General features: G+C 32.2%; 1 protein-coding gene across 1 annotated transcript in view; it reads right to left on the reverse strand.

Moving 5' to 3' along the window:
• The window catches only part of LOC143202883 (uncharacterized), a 543,964-nt gene that overhangs the window by 293,405 nt on the left and 237,625 nt on the right, over nt 1-12,934 (reverse strand). The window lies entirely within an intron of this gene.

The raw sequence follows: 12,934 nt of genomic DNA on the forward strand, positions 1-12,934 counted from the left end.
AAACAAGAAATTGTTGAGTCATTAGATTTTATGACAGGCTGTGGATGGCCGATTCCGGAGGAAAGAGGTCAATTTATATACTCATTAAAATTATTGCCATATAACAGGTCAATTGAAAAGTCCCCGGCCTGACACATAGATGGCGATACTAGAATTAAATCCATATGTTTTTATGTTAGCTCTAACCATTAGCTGTCAGGTCATTAGTTTGTGAATTATAGCATTTTAAGTGAAGCAACTTTTGTTATTGTGAACATAACGTATAAAAAGGAATTTTGCCTGTTAATAAAATATTGCTACTTGAGGAGAAAAAATACAGTTGGAGCTAAAACTTAGCTTGATGTCGAGTTTCCGGGCACTGTCTCAGGAAAATCAACCGTCAAGTATTGGTATGCTGAGTTTAGACGTGATGAAATGAGCACCGAAGACGGTGAACGTAGTGGACGCCCAAAAGAGGTTGTTTCCGACGAAAACATTAAAAAATCCACAAAATGATTTTGAATGACCATAAATAGAAACTGAATGAAATAGCAGACACTCTAGAGATATCAACTGAATATGTATATCATATAATTCATGAATATTTGGGTATGAGAGAGCGCTGCACAAAGTGGGTGCCGCGAGAGCTCACTTTTGACCAAAAACATGAAACATGGCTCCATCATTTCACTCCGAAGTTCAATCGACAGTCATCCGAGTGGACTGCATACGACGAACCCGCTCCAAATCGTGGGAAAACGCAACAGTCGGCTGGCAAGATTATAGCGTCTGTATTTTGAGATGCGCATGGAATAATTTTCATTGACTACTTTGAAAAAAGGAGGACCATCAACAGCGACTATTACGTAGCGTTATTGGACACTTTGAAGGACGAAATCGCCGAAAAACAGCCGTATTTGAAGAAAATGAAAATGCTGCTTTACCAAGCTTCCGCATCCAACGTGTCCTCCAAATCTGGCCTCCAGTGACTATTTCTTGTTCTCAGATCTCAAAAGAATGCTCGCTGGAAAGAAATTTTCGTCGAATGAATAGGTGATCGCCGAAACTGAGGCCTATTTTGAAGCAAAGGACAAATCGTATTACAAAAAAGTATCGAAAAGTTGGAGGGTCACTATAATCAATGAATCACCCTTAAATGGAATTATGTTCAATAGAATATCTAATTTTGCTAAAAGAATGTGTTTTGCTCTGGTAGGCCGGGGCCTTCTCAATTGACCTGTTATTGAGCTTTGTATAATTTAGTTTATAATATGTAATAACTGTGTCATATATATTGACAATTGCAGCTTGTAAATCTATTAGGTGCTCTCTAAAATCTGTTATTGTATCCAAATGGTGGGTACAGACCTGAGCATTCGGAGCGAATTTCGTAAGAAAATTGAAAATGCGCATGAGCAGAACTGAATTCGGCGAAAATTCGTGCCGATTAAGTTTCAGAATCGGTTCAAAGTCGCACTGCACATGCACTTTGCTTAGTTCTAGTGATCGCCGTAACGACTTTCAGCGCTTGGCTACGAACAGAACGCAGGTCTAGAAGTCGTGGACCTGGCCAACAAATTAATTCCAAAATTCCAAAATAATTTTAACATTTTTGTAATTTTTGATGGTACAAAGTACTGGACGCTGCGAAACTGTTGACTAAAGGCACCAATGAATAATATAGTATGTCTATTCTGGAACACCCTGTATTACTTGCTGACACACATTAAAACAAATATCCTCTCGTTGGATTCCATTTCAAAACTAAAGCCACTCGTTAAGACCGGGCCAATATTTTGTGGATTACAATCGAAATGGAACCCTGGCCCATTTACGGTTTCGAGGTTAACGCCAGAATATATTATTTGATATTGTATCTCGCGCCATGTTGCCCAATAAATTATATCCCCTCAGTCGCTATTGAATTCTTATGAATTCATGAGGTTCTAATGCAATTTTGGATATGCGCTAAAGCTGCATTCATTGCGATATTATGCGGGAGCCGGACTAATTGGATCTGAATTGGTTTTAACCGTAGAACTATATATATACACTTCTAAAAATCGTTATGATCAAGGACTTAAATTTATATTGTAGATTTTATAAAATAACAGAGGTAATGTCCAAATTTTAACTTTTTGTTTGCTTAGAATAATTTATTTCCACAAAACAACACAAATACTGTAACATGATCATAACATTAGAGATAACATATCCAATTAAAGATTGTAATTGTGATATGTTGCTATAACCGAAAATATTAAAAAAAGCAAATCCCCGATCCTATCGCCGCGCCACCTACCAGCTCCGGTTGTGAATCTAAACCTGTATATATATATATATATATATATATATATATATATAAATCACCAAAAAATTGGGATCTTGTTAATGAAATGGAAACCAATCATCCACTGTTGGCGCAATAGATTGGCCGTCAGGAAGAAACAAAAACAAAATTCTTGTTACAATAAACTTTCGTGTCACAAAATCATTAATACCAAACAGTGTAAATATGAATCATTCTTTGATTAATCATATTATTGATAAACTTAAAAGTTAATATTAATATTATCAACAAAATCAAACCCCCTTCTCTCTATAATAGTAGAACTGACTAAACTGAACTGAGTAAATTTCCTAAATATTAAATATGCTGTATAATGAGATAAATAACTATAACTATAACAAAAAAATATAAGACGCAGTATGATGGCACATAAAAAAGTTAATTTTATATCATCCACAATTGAAGAACAAATCGCGGGAAAAAGAATATTTAGAGAACCTAACGCCTTGTTTCTTAAAACCTTTTCTTTTGAATTTGTTTTCGTTATGTATATAATAATATAATAATCAGTAAAAATTACGGACAAAATGACGTTTCTTGTTGATCAAAACTGTTGATTTTGACGGCATATATTATCATTAAAACTCTGTACATTTCAATTATGGTTAACAGATTGCACTGATAACAATTAATAGCTCGTCCTAATGTTATGATGCTTTACTGTCATTGTTACAAAGTATGAAGAAATTAAAAACATATTATACGCCACCCATTTGTATATTTATTTAAATTATATCAAAAATAACTAGCATATATCTAGATCATTCAGTACCTGTACTGTTGTTAAATATTAAATATATCTTTGGTAATATAACAAAATGTGTTGCACCTGCCCTGTTCCAATGGATATATTTAGGTTTTACCTGATATTATGCATTATTATTGGGATATATTTTAAAATATTTGAACATAATGTAAGTATAAATAATGTAACATTAGTAGTACATTAAAACGATTCAATATTTAATCGGCTTCAATCAATATTTATTAGTCTCGTATTTTATATAACACATATTTTAGCAAATTTAATTAATGCTATATAGTAGGCCGGGGAAAAAAATTTCGGTTCTTCTAAGATATAGCTTTAGAGTGGCATGTACGTTGTGATACTATATACATATCTTGATGACACACTATAGTGCTTTAGAAAGGTAACGGTTATTGCAGTTCGAAAATGGAGGTTCTTGAAAATTGATGATAAAAAACATATGGTCTATTCAAATTTTTTTTGTACATAGGTCATCAAGATGTTTAATGTATTGCCAGCCGAAATTTGCTAATACGTTTCAGAATCAGACAATATTTTCCTTCCCATTTTATTCTAGTTAAAAAGAAACACGATGATGTCTGATTAGTTCGAACTGATCTCTTACTGAAGTGATCTTCTACATGCTCTTCTACATATAACGGAAATCAAACAATAATACTTATTGCCCATGGGCGGATTGTTGACATTCAAAGAGCTTAATAAAAAAAACTTTTTGGTTGCCAACACTTTATCGTGCACGTGACCAAATATTGAGACAATATTTTATGGTAACAATTTAATATAACATTTTTGTTGAACCAGCTTACGAATTACGAATATTTTCAATGACAAAACTTCATCTATTATGCCTAGCAATTTAATTTATCGCTACACATCTAATTACCGATTCACATTAACGATAAGTACGTAGATTAAAAACATATTAAATATTAATTTATAATATAGGAACATAATTTTAAAATACCGTTGGTGGAATTGGCATAGACGGCTTATCGTTAACAAAAGAGCATCATGTGTTGTAAATTTCCTCCTATTCCAATGGATACATTTAGGCTGTATTTAGTTATGTGTATTATAATAGGATTGTATTTAAAAATATTTGATAATAACAAGGTCAGTATTATATTTTAAGTTATAAAATCACTAAAAAAAGTTTGGGTATAAATAAATTAGACTTTTCTTATTAGACGACTAAAAAGTAAAACTTAATCAATGATGTTATACTATGTTTGGAAGGTAACAGTTCATGGAGTATTCTAGATTTAAATGTAGCGTTATTTGTTTACTTGGTCAAAAGTTATTGCAACTGAAAATGATAACTCCAGAAGCTGACAAATGTTAGAGTTTGTTTTCGTTCCAGATTTGTCAATTGATATCCATGTTCTTCTTATTGGACAACTCGGACAAATCAATAGTTCGGCTCTTTACTCTTGACCAGAACTGATCAGCAGAGATCACAACCTTGCAAAAACGTCTAAAAATCTCTTTTTTATGCTACAAACTGCAAAATTGCGACTTTATTCACCAATTTAAATAATATACATATTGTGCCAGGCATATTACGTCATTATTACCTTTCTTCCTACAGTCAGCTCGGCCTTATTCAAAATACCATAGTATGCAGCAACGAAATTAAGAATATATATATATATATATATATATATATATATATATATATATATATATATATATATATATATATAATTGTATTTTAAATATATGTGAATATATTCCCTTGTATAATAGGAAATAAATATGGAAATACTTTTTCTTTAACCTATTATATCACTTTTAATAACCCTTTCATTTGTTTGTAAAATATTAATCTTTTAACATATATTAATGAAGGTATAATAAGTTATATAATAAGAGCTTGTCAGTTAATCGAGGGATAATTAGTGGTACCCTTAGGCAACTCATTAGACAATGTAATATTTTAGCTCAGGTTTTGAGCTTCAGAAAGATTCGTGCTCAATGAATGTCGCTTTTATTAACAATCCATTATATATACGAATAATATTTTTAATAAACCAAATATGTTCTTATACGATTCGAGCCAGTTTGTACTTGATTATGATAATAATTCGGCCTAAGTTATATGTTTCGAGAAAAATGTGTAGTTTATTCTGATATCGGTATATTTTGACGCATATGCCACAATCTTTTTGTGTGTTAGAGCGGTGGTCCGCGCTGTTTGGGTCAGGATAGTCATATAAGTTAATTATTTCACAACATGTGGGTTCTTATGAAGTTTTTTTATATTAATTATTTTATAGTCCTTATAAACATAGGGCAACTCTGTAGTAAATACTGTTCCATTCAGAAATTTAAACAAATGAATACAAAACGTTCAGTATTGTGGTCAACTAACAACTCATGTATAAATCAAGAAAAGTCTCAATTGTGTTTGGACAATGACATTATTCTATATTTACTGTATAGAAATGCAACACATATCAAACAACAGCAGATAGTTTGTATTTTTGTTATTCAGGAACTTTTGGAAAAGTATTTTTTATGATCAGAAAGTAAATTTTAATCCTTAATAAAGATCATATTCAGGGTTATTTAAAAAATTATCCAATATACGCCATGAAAAATCAACTCAACATAACATATCTAAGAAAAAATATTTTATTAGTCCTAAACATTACAGCAGATAAATAGTTAAGGAATAGCCCATACTAGCTAACGAAGAAAAACAAGAGTCAATATTGGAAGACATATTTGGAAGAAAGTGTTTAACTGAATCAACCAAAAAGTTACAAACAGTTACTGAAGACATGCAATTCTGGACAGAAAATGGCGTACTAAATGTGAAGTGTGTGAGAAAATGTGAATAACTCTAGCTACAGAAAGTACAGAAATTGAACTGGTTATTGGTTATGAATTCAGCCCTGTCGGTACATAACAAGTTTTTATTTTACCAACATGTTTTAAAAACATGTGTTCAACTCTGGGGTTGTGCCTGCCAAAGCAATAGAAATATCGCGCAAATTGGGCATATACTGTCTATATGGGTATTGTTGATGTTCCATGTCATATTCGTAACGACAATCTACATAAGGGCGTAAAGTCCGAAACTATCGATAAAGTTATTAACTGTAATCTGATCTATTACTAGTACAATCTGGCTCAACTTAGAGTGATTATTGTAATAACTGAAGAAACAGGTGGGACAGGGAAGTCTCGTTACCATTGTTGCCTATAACACTGCTCAAACGAAAGATACAAAACTTTCGGCTCTTTTTAGGGCATTTTTGATGACATCCTGAAACATCTGAAGCTGAATTTCTTCAATTTCATGTTTCATGGATTAATTAAGAATTATGTGCCCGCAAAACCGACTGTTCTGTTTATTGACGTGGCATCTGAGAAGACAAAAACCAGAACAGACAACCTTAGGACTGCATTACTGTACTTGTAATTCATAGATCAGGATCTCTCGATAGCAATTTTCGGAGTAATTGAAATCTATACGGGGACATTTTCAAATCAGTTCTCAAAATTCGCCTTAAACTGCGTGCAAACATGTGTAACTAGGAACCACGTCTCTGAACTGATGTTCCTACAGACTCTGTAACACTATCGCGCGTAAGAGACACATTTTCAGCGTTACGAGAAGTCCGAAAATTCGCATGTAAACGATAAATTGTGGTATTGTGAGGCACTAGACGATTAGAATATTTTTCGATGCAATTTCCACTGATTGGTTATAACACTATTTCTGCTCGTTCTTGTGGCGTATCCACAATAAAATTTGGACGTCTGCACAATACAATGGTTAAAGCGAAACTGCAGTAAATATCACATAACCATCTGTTATATCATCAAATCCTCAAAATGTCTTAATATATGTCGTACGAACGGTTTGTTGTCACTGTACCCTCTATAGTATTTTCATAATATCATGTTTTACTACAATTCGTTTTTTCATAACATCAATTTAGTTTTTCAATAAAGGGCGCATTTGATCATTCTACCATGATAATAATGCAAACTGAAATATTATTGGACATATTGATATTTTGATAGTTATAGGAATATTTGTTCTGAGATTTATTGAGCTTAAATCAATAAAGCGACAATTAAATATTATTTGAAGAGGTGACAGTATTACCGAAGGAATATATGCATGTATAATATTATTAATTAAAGATCATATATATAAGGATTATAGTTTTTCGAAGATTTTACAGAATCCATATGGAAATGTATTTCCTCGATGTGTTGACTCATTTATCACTTGATGTTCGCTCTAGACCGGATGCTAAATGGCTCGCATAAACCGAAAAGTGTCATTGAACCAATTAAGCCCCTTTGAAAGGGGGTGAAGTGAAGGCACGAACCAGTCAGATAAATTTCAAGGAGATTAGCACGAAATGGACCTCTTAAGTTGTAAACTTAGTGGGCTCGTTCGGAAGAGGGCCTTTGTCATATTCGAAGACATATTAAATACCGAGAAATCCATATCGTTTACCGGGGGACGAAGTAATATAAACATCTGACATATATATATATATATATATATATATATATATATATATATATATTATGTATTTGTTAATTAAGTGTTGGACGGTAGTCCAACTAATAGTGATTAGCTTTTAAAATAGCGGAAATTCTTTGCGGGATATTTTTGTAGGATGTTTGTACAAAAACATCCTTGTACCACCCATTTCTTCAATGATATTGGACATGGAAATCTACTCTCGACTCTCTACTTCTACAGGGAAGGTGTGTGATCATATTCTGATGCTGTTCCAACTAAGACTGAACCTTTCTGTTTGATTGTATGGGTACATTATCACTCTGGAATATTAACAAGGTTTGCAAGCAATATACTACTCATGTTAAGAATTATAAGAGAGAAAATATCAGACCTAGTTACCGAGTTAAATTTTTTCATAGTCATAAATATAAATAAGAACATAAAAGTGAAAATACAATAAGAAAAAAACATAACCAAATGTTAATAAATAAGAGAACAGACTGGGAACGATTTACTTAAAAACTGAACAATCGAATCAAACTAGATGTACCCATTAAAACTGAAGAACAAGTAAATTTTGAAACAGATACATTCATTATCTACCTAATAAACTTCTTGAAAAATATTATAGAAATTAAGAGTACAATGGTCTGTCGAAAATGAAAAGCCAATTATAGAGAAAAAATACCTATACCAACTTGGGTTCATTAACAAAACACCTACAAAGGAATGCATAGAACAACAGATGTAATTGGAAAAATCTATGAAGGTAAAAATGCATGTTTGGCTATATCCTCAAATATAACACAAGTCTTCGATAAGGTATGGTATAGCCTTAGTCATTAATCGCAGAAAATATTACCGTAACAATACATTAAACTATTAAAATCTTACATTACAGCCAGAATGTTTATAGTCAACCAAGAGGAAACGTACCCTACAATAAAAGAAGCTAAAGGAGGAGTACCACAAGGATGTTTAATTATTTACCACTTATTTAGCTATTATACATAGATGATATACCACAAATTGTAAATATCAGGATGGCTACATTTATTGATGATGCTGCGATTCTTGCTATCCAAGACAATATCGAAGAAGTTACATTATAATTACAACAGGCAAATTACAATACAAATTATTGGACTCAAACCTGTAAAATAAAAATTAGCGAAAATAAATCTGCACATTTGCAGTTCACGTAAAATCAAACCTCGCAAGCACAAATAACAATAACTGAAGCTATCGTTGCATGTAGCGACAATGCTAAATATCTTGGAATAAATCTTGATGCAAAATTTCGCTGCAGGGAACATGTTAAGAAGAATATGAAATTAATAGTGTTAAAGCACACTTATCAGTACATATAATTTATTGCTATTATACAATCAAGTATTGAAGCCTATGTGGGCATATGGAGTCCAATTATGGGGATGCTTCGCGAAAAGTAATATAAATACAATACAAAGTTTTCCAGACCAAAGTACTGAGAAATTTTGTGGGTACACCTGTGTTATTTGTGGTGTTACATACACCAAGACCTTCAGATATCAACTGTTATACAGGAAATCAAGATAATTGCAAGGGGGCAGAGAATATTGAAGTATTGCAACTTCTGGATAACACATATGGAAAGTAAACTAAGCCATATATACTCGTGGCATTATTAACACGGAAACAGTATTATCAACATGAAACAAAATGTGCCATATTGCATGATATGATATTTATATTATTTTGCTTATCCCCCGTATACTGAAGAAAATGTGAGGAATTTGTGGTTATTTCTTTTCTTCCCGTGATCAATTGCTTCGTCTCCCATCATTACAGAACGTTCTCGGTCGAACCATGGAATGTATGCAGCAGTTCGAGACTGAATAACGTGCACAATGCATTTGTTATTCAAACGTATATTGAAAGAACGTCGGAAAGGCGAATGTATAATGCACATCAGTTTTCGAACTCGTTTACGCTTGTCACGAGCCATTTCCGCGACAAAAATTAGTTTTCTGATTTCTTTTGTAGTGAACTATCTCTGACAAGCGAAATTGGATTCCGAATTCTCGAAATGTATCTGAAATATGCATTCGCGTAGAACGTTGAGTTCTTTTCGAATAATTTGTCCAAGAACAGTTTTCCAGGTTTTATTTCGTAAATTTCGATATGATAATCGTTGAATAAATCTATGAAATTCCTTAAAACACCGCGATAGACCGGTATATTTCATCTCAAGACATCACAACTAAACATTAATCATAATATATTGTCAACAAAACAATCAATACACGTCATAGATGAGGTCGAATATAACGCTAGATTGCAAATCTAAAATCGGATTTAAAATCGCGGCATATTGGTCCTTCTTATTTTAACCCAGTTAAAAAGAGATAGAATGTTGTCTGATGCGTCGGAATATTTAACCGAATCAGTCTATAAAATTGGGTTTGGGTTGGTACTGGTCGGTCATGTTGTCAAACATCCATGCATCATACATACATTTTGTTGATCTTTCTTGGTTTATAACCTGTATTTATTATCATTAATGCCTTCAAAAATTTTGCACACCTTTGGCAACAACAAAACTTTGGAAACATGAAAAATGAGTTTTTTTACTTTTGTAGATTAGTAGGATTAGGACATATTGAATTCAACAATATATAAACCAAATTTTACTATTTTCAAGTCTTTTAAAGTTACCACACAATATTGTAACACAATTTGTAATATATTGATAACTTTGTGTACAAATTAGTTTAGGCGTCTAATGAATTTGTGTTTCGAGTTTATTTATATCATAGTTGTTTATGATGAATACATATACATTAGCTAGGAATATTTAAATAAGATAATTTCTTAGATATCGATCCTGTAAGAATCTACAAAATTATGTAAAACCAGGCATATCTGGGACCGAACAAGGCACCTAAGATAAAGAGAGCGCAGACGCCAGATGGAATACGTTAACACTCCAGCCTCTTGAAAGACCTCCGGTGGTGTAAATACGCAGATTACTAATCAGGTTGTGAGAAGAAGAGTTAAGCTAACCTACTTTCTCCGTACAAGGTATCTAAGTGAAGAAAATGGGGTATAAAATATAGTGCATCCGCCTAGTTATAACGAGTATACAAACAAATCTACACAGTCGTCAACACAATCTTCACACAAATCACATTAGTCTTCACTCAGTCGTCAACACAAGTATTAACAGTTTTAACACAAATCACTCAGTCTTCAGGTATCTTCAAGAACATTTAAATACCTGGTAAAGGAAGCGCAGAGTTATTGTCACTTTTTATTTGTACCCCAGTGATCTTTATAATTTAAGTTTTGTTGTAAATAGAGTCATTTTAACATTACCAGTTTTTCTCTTATAATCAGGAGCAAAAAGACGCGCGATATATTGACAGCAACTGATCAAAAACGTAATCTGTTTCTAACTCTAACCATTTATTGTTGGTATTATCAATCACAGTAATAATCTGTAATTTGAAGAATTTTACATACATTTGACAACTAGGCGAATTATATAGTGTAATTCGGTTACATCTTCGGACTTATAAGACATCATTGAATCTATTTTAAATAGAATAAAATGATATAGTAAAACACGGACTGATTTTAAAACGAATATTATATTTTTACAAATGGTTAATTTATTGGATGAACTATACATATTATGTTATCTATCCATTGTATATTATCCAAAAATGTATATTTGTTTAAAATACATAATTTTCTTAGTGTGAACAAAAAGGCGAATCCGGCCTATAGCTTGTCAATAAAACAGCCAATGCATCAATACATATATATCAATATATATGCCAAATCATCAATACATAAGACGTAATTTATATTTTTGTGGTGGTTTATAACCTCTAATTAATGACAATAATATTTTAAAGAATTTTGCAGACGTTTGGCAACATGGTGCACCAGCACCAACTCTTAAGAACTCAGAAAATAAGATATTTTTTCACATTTATAGAATGGGATTAGGATATATTGTTACTCTTTTCATCTGTACATCACAATTCCTCAATAACTTGGAACATATTAATAACTTATCGAGTCTTATCTTAAAATAAAACTTAATTTGATTAATATAGAATTAATCGGGCAATCAATCATTAACCATTATTTAACAGCAATTTCCGTATACTATCGAATTTTTCTCATTTATTCATGTTTCTGTTGCCACATTGTCGTATCAATTCTTATAATATATAGCAATATTAACTGTGTAAAGGATAATTGATAACCAATTCACCGAAACAGAGTCTAGATACATTTGAATTTTAGACGCTTTTGACCTACTTCAGAAAAAAACCGTTTGATAAAATATGTGTCTTTCTCTCTCACACTCTTTTCTTCTTAATGGGTTTTCTTTGGTCTAGTTTTCGTGTGTCTATGATAGTCATGTCTTGTTTTAATTACTGTTTTTTTGATTTTAGTCGGTTATATATTAATACCCGTTTTTCACGTACTAATGTAAGATTATTAACATAATTTCAGCGCTTCTGTAATAACCCTTAAAGTAATCGAAAGGTTGTACAACGTGGGGCAAAAGTCCCGCTACCATTTTGATTACCTAGAACTTTGCTCAAAGAAAAGATAAGTAAATATGGTTTTCATAAAAAGTTTATTTCGTCTTTAGGTTTATTTTTCGTTATGATTGAAAAATTATATCGGCTAAATAGTTACCGCGATGTAACTTTCGGCTCTTTTTAACGCCTTTTTTTATGACATCCTGCAACATCGAAGGCTGAATTTCTTCAATTTCGTGATGAATATTGTGTTTAAGATGTTGAAACGTTTGGGGCTTATTCATATAAACTTTCGATTTTGAAAACCCCTTAAGAAAAAGACTGGTGCTGTTATATCCGGGGATCTGGATGGGCATGCTAATTGGCCACTCGCGAAATTAGTCTTCGTGGAAAAACGTCATTCAGTAATTGAACTGTTGAACGAGCATGAGTGCTATGGCCCATCTTGCTGAAACCACATGTCCTCCAGTCCTTGCTCTTCTATTTCAAGCACAAGGAAATTTCGAATCATGTACGTTCTAATTTTTCAATCATAACGGAAAAAAATAACGTAAAGATCAAATAAACTGTTTATGAAAACCAAACTTACATATCTTTTCTTTGAACAAAGTTATAGGCAATAAAAACGGTACCGGGACATTTGCCCCATTTTAGTAACATTGGTGTACATAATACGAATAACGGCGTAGTTGTAAATTAGTTGAATTAAGTCGTTTATACTTAAAATATGACTTTTGGTCAAAAATATTCTGCGAAAATGAGATACGTTAATGTTTTGATGGTATTTAGTTGCATTTATT

Source organism: Rhynchophorus ferrugineus, unplaced genomic scaffold, assembly GCF_030347505.1.
Source record: "Rhynchophorus ferrugineus isolate W39M unplaced genomic scaffold, kcgeb_rfMv2 rfM9, whole genome shotgun sequence".
Classification (NCBI taxonomy): Eukaryota; Metazoa; Arthropoda; class Insecta; order Coleoptera; family Curculionidae; genus Rhynchophorus; species Rhynchophorus ferrugineus.